Below are 6,000 nucleotides of genomic sequence, written 5' to 3' on the forward strand. Positions count from 1 at the left end.
GTAAGACTCAAGCTATAATTATTGGACATAAGCGTTTAGTTAACTCCCTTAATAACAGTAATCTTTCAGTTGCTAGCCTTAACAACACGCTAATCCCTTATTCATCTGTCGTAAAAAATCTTGGATTCTTTTTTTATAATAATCTAAGTTGGAATTTTCAAGTTAAAGAAACGATAAAAAAATCTGTTCCTCCATTCACTGTTTGAGTCGCTTGAGAAACTTCTTTCCCCAGCAACTAAAACTTACCCTAGTACAAACCTTAGTAATGCCGCACTTCGATTATTGTGACGTTTTGTTAATTGACCTAAGTTCTGAATTGTCAGTCAAGTTACAGCGAGCTCAGAATATGTGCGTCAGATACGTGTGCAACATCCGACGATATGATCACATATCACCGTCCTTCGCAAGTCTTTCGTGGCTCCGACTTAAAGAACGCAGAACTTTACACTCTTTGTCTTTACTCTATCGAATTCTGCACACCTCAACACCAAATTACCTTTCGTCTCGTTTCTCCTATCTATACTCTAACCACAACATAAATACCAGATCACTTATCTGTGGCACGCTAAGTATACCTCTTCATAGAACATCTTGTTATTCATCATCTTTTACAGTATCCACCTCGCGTCATTGGAATTCCCTGTCACAAAGTATTAGGGGCTGCAAGACAATAAACACCTTTAAAAACAGCTTAAAAGATAACCTTATTAGCATTTCACTCCAATCTTACTGATTTAAACTCTCACTGACTACATTGTTACTTCATTCTTTAGACATCATCCTGATAGTGCTGTATTTTCAAAATTGTCTCATAGTAATCTCTTCCTATTATCTAATATTATTTGAAGTATATTAACATTCTATGTATTTTAGCTTAATTCTGCTACACAGTTTATTTCAGTGTCTAATTAATAGTCCATAGTATTTTGTTGTTTAATTCGTATATAACCCTTGTATACATGTAACTCTCACTTAATCAAATTGTTTAATTATTTTGTAAGTACATGCATATGTATATACACTTTTTGCTGATTGAGTGGAAGAGAAGGCCTTACGGCCTTAACTCTGCCAGCTAAAATAAATAATAATAATAATAATAATAATAATAATAATAATAATTATTATTATTATTAGTATTTTTGGCTGCTTGAAATTGTACTTTTGGTGCCTAAATCTATGTTTTAATGCCTGTTTTCATAAATTCAGGGTCTAGTTTAGATGCCTAAAAGTTAACTTTTATGAGCCTAAAATCCGAGGTATAGTTATAATGCATAATGTCTTATCTTACTAGACATAAATAATATGGACAGTAAAGTTTTCGGATGTGTTATGTTGGCCTACAGCGATGTTTGATATCGGTATACCCCACTAGTGTTGAGTCCGATCTGATAGGACTTTGTTTACTTTACTGTAAGTAGGTATGTTTAGTTGTATTACTCTGTTGCATTTCCTACCGTCAACACGTCTCGTTAGTACACATACATTCTGTCAGTTCAGTAATCATCAGTTGTGTACGGTAGGATAGATAGTGCAGGACCAGTTGTTTGGCCTGCCAGATCACTGGACCTGAACCCCCTAGACTTCTTTTTTGGGGCCGTGTGAAGGCGCTAATTTATGCCACTCAAATTCGCTAACGTAGCATAAATACAGCAACGATCCCAAATTGGCTGTGAAAATATTCGAAATGAGTTCAACCGTCTCTGTAACATTCGAAGATCAGTACATATTTCCGTTCAGTAAACAAAGCCCTATCAAATCGGTATCAAGACAGCACATTATGCATCATAACTCTGAAATCAAGCGTTTGCGGTAAAAGTTGTATAGAACATTTTATCCTTAATTTTACCTCTATATTACATCTACAGGGACATCATTTTATTTTTACTAACATTTTCAATATTAACCTGGCTATACCTGTGGATCAACGCCATTCCACGACTGGAGTTCGATGATACTGGCGTAATATACAAACAAATCACTTTACTAGGTATAGGAGGGAAGAAAAGTAGTTCATCCATTTACGTAAACTAGGAAATATCGCGATTTTGAGTTTGATAATTTTCAATAGGTTTTTGTTTAATCAAAATACAGTACAGTATTAACAATGAGTGTTTTTACTCACGAACTGAGCTGTTCATGTGGACGTATTCATTATGCGGTGTATATTATACTGTCTACAACACATTAGCGTACAATATAGAGAATGAAGTGAAATTGAAAAATAATCATAATATGGATATTTAAACACATATTTGAAAATGGTAGCCGTTCATTTCGATACAGGCTTCAGTTCTAATGTGCATATTATCACAATATAGACTATTGTAACTAATCCCAATTACCAGTTTCGTTCTACGTACTAGTAACTCATGTTGAAATAATTATGTACCTACTCTATAAAAGAGTACCTTACGTATTGTAAATTCAATCTTCACTTCTGCCCGATCCGAAAAGATAAGATTACCCAGATATACTACCTACTGTCCGTCCAAGTGGTTATGTTGTAGGGTCGTAGAAAGGGAGGAAATCACGTGACAGTTAATTACTTAACGTGGCCATTTTACTTAAGTTAGTTTAAACAGTCGTATAATATTACGTAGACGTCCAATTCCTAACAGAAATTAATGTTCTCAGAAAAAAGCTAAGACAGCCCAGCCACTAGCTGGCAAATAAAAGCTGGTGGGGGAAACCGGGATACGACGTAGGCAAATGGACGACAGTACGAAAACGATTCAATATTGAAAGCTCTTTCGTCACTGGAAAACGCAAATATATTTTTTGAATGTACTGTTTACTATGCTACTATGACTGTATATGCGGTCTTGGATCTGTGTGAAGGACAGTTGAACTTCATTAGTGGAAGGGGTGGGAGTGAAGTACATTTAAAAACTCAGGTACAATAAAAATTGAAGTAAAAATAAAATGATGTCCCTGTACAAAGTTTGGAAAGACACTTATGAATTACCCTGTATAAGGTAATGGCTGTGCCTACCTGCATGTATGGGAGTGAAATGTGAACCATGAGGAAAAGAAATTTATCCAGATTAGAAAATGAAATTCAGAGAACAATGGCAGGGTATAGTTTGGTGGATAGGAAGAGGAACACAGTTATAAGGAAGGAGCTAGAGATGAACAACGATCGGGAAAGCAACACCAACAGCGCCCGCAAAGCGAAAACCCGCACGACAATGTTGTATACGTCGCGTCCTTGAAGTAAAGACTGCTTGTGAGTGTTTCCAGACGTCGAGATTGATCACTCCCCAAGTCCCAAACGTCAAGCAGCCTTGAATCGCCACAGTTTTTTTATACCTGACTGAACTTCTATCTACTTTGGCAAGTGTTATAATATAAGTATGACCAATCAAGTAGCCAATTTGATACATTATCGTTACCTTTCAATGTATAATAATCCGTTCCCCAGTCTTTGTTTAATTACCCGGCCCTTATCAAAAGGCTAGGAATTTTCTTTTCATATGTTTAAGATAAAGTGTGGAATCTCAAGTACAAAAATATGAACGTTATGTCTTATGTTTCTCAGAAATGCAAATTTATTCTAGAATTCTTTTCTTTTCTATTTATATAACCATAGGTAATATGATATAATAGAACCAGAACATTTTGATAATTAAAATAATGTTCTGTTTTTTTTCTTTTTGTCTCATTTAAACGTTTATGCTCGACCATGCTGAAATGTAGCAATTATACACCTTTAATGCACCTCATGCACCTCATTAAAGTACACCTATTCATTATAATTCATTTGTTCGGCCAATGATAAATCACCATTGTACCATTATAAAACGGCAAGTATCGATTATTTTCGGATATGCAATCGAAAGACAATTAGCGAAAAGTCACGGAGGCTGGAAATCCAATACTGTCACAGAAGGTTATGTTCTGTTACTATAATAACACTGTTCTACAAGGGTCATTTTTCTTTATGAAAATATGTGTTTCCAAAGGATCTTCACGTGGAAAATTCAAATCTGAAAACAGAAATTCGCTATCAGGCACAGTTTTTTAGTTATACGAGAATATACGTCTCATTTAACTGACATTTTAAATTTGTGATAAAGATGGTGAACTTTGCTTAACAACAGTTGCCAACAGTTAAGTTTGTGCTCCATTTGTTTTCGTTTTCAAATTGTGGCATTCCTGTTGTTAGTAAAATTTTATGTTAATAAGGAAGTCATTGTTACAGGATATAAAATTGAGTTTTATAGCGTATTAAACTGGCATTATTTGGATGGTGGAGACATTCCTTATCATGCGAGTAAATATTCATTATTAACTATAATATTCCGACATCTGTGGCGTATAAAATATGTAAAACTTTACACATTTCTCTTTTACAGAAACCTCTTATATCATAGAAGTAAAATAGATTCTAACAGAGAGAGAGAAATCTTGAATTTAACCTGGAATTCTTGTTAGAGGAAGTGAGTATTGTTTGTTTACATGAAATATCATTTCTGCATATGTAAAATTCAACTCATGATGACACTCTGCAATGATGTTTGTGACCTAATGAAGACTTTGAACTTCAAATACGAGCCACAGGATAGGAGACTTTCTATAGATGCCTCAAAATACAGTCTAAAGGGAGTTATCCTCCACAATAGGAACATAATGCCTTCTGTCCTAGTTGCCTATGCAAGTATGACTAAAGAGTCATATGATATTTTGAAAAATATGCTGAGATTAGTCAAATATAATGAGCACAAGTGGAAAATGTGTGGTGATTTGAAAATAGTAGCCATGATGTTAGATATGCAACAAGGCTACACCAAATATGGATGTTTTCTGTGTGGGTGAGATACTCGCGATAGGAATTCCCATTATAAAAGAAAGGTTTGGCTTGAACTTAAGTGGAAATTTGGAGAAAAAAATATACTGAATGGGAAATTGGTAGCCAGTGAAGATGTTCTGCTGCCCCCTCTTCACAACAAGCTAGGCCTTATTAAACAATTTGTTAAGGCCATGAACACATCTGGAAGAGGATTTATGTACCTTTCAAAAAAGTTTCCTCGTCTTTCTGAAGCAAAAATAAAAGAGGGCATGTTTGTGGGTCCTCAAATTAGAAAACTTCAGAAGGACTCAGATTTTGAACAATGCCTTGCACCAAAAGAAACAAGAGCGTGGTCTTGTTTAAAAAATATAACGCAAAATTTTCTGGGAAGAAAGAGAGCTAACGACTTCGAACAATTGGTTCAACAAATGAGAAATTCATATAGGGATCTAGGATGTCACATGTCTTTAAAAGTGCATTTCTTAGATTTACATATACATTATTTTCCTGAGAGCTGCAGTGATGTCTCTGACGAACATGGTGAAAGGATCCATAAAGATATAATATCCATGGGAAAGCGGTATGAAGGGAAATGGATGCCTGCGATGCTTGCTGACTACTGCTGGAACATTATTAGAGACTGCAAAATTGAACACAGGAGAAAAAAATAAGAATTTTAAATTCATAAGAAAAAGTGTATTTTGTTCATATTTTCTAATCTTAAATAAATTGTTCCATATAATATAATTATTATATTAAGGCTTGTATATATTTTTTGTTTTATAGTGCATAAAATGTTTGAAAATAATTTTGTAAGTGACTAAAATATTAATATTTACATGTTTTGCCTACATAAATACATAGTGTGGAAACGAAAAATATTTAAAAAATGAAATTGCATATAACTTGAAAACTATGCGTGACACAGAGAAACTAATTACAGATTTGACTTCAGGAAGTAAATTTCCATATTAATCAAGCATTGTTATACCCAGAAAAATGAATTTCATTTTTTTGTAGAACAGTGGAATTAGCGTTAATTGTAAATAATATTCAAATAAATTCAATTTGTCATCTCGGTTTTCAATTCTAAATCAATTTCCAGGTTATAACAAGACTAATGTTCATGTTATTCTCTACATCATATCAAGGTCAATGGCATTCGTGCCTCGGAAAAAATCAATACTTTCGCGTCTGCGTACATTTCACAA

The sequence above is a fragment of the Periplaneta americana genome, chromosome 13, assembly GCF_040183065.1.
Source record: "Periplaneta americana isolate PAMFEO1 chromosome 13, P.americana_PAMFEO1_priV1, whole genome shotgun sequence".
Classification (NCBI taxonomy): Eukaryota; Metazoa; Arthropoda; class Insecta; order Blattodea; family Blattidae; genus Periplaneta; species Periplaneta americana.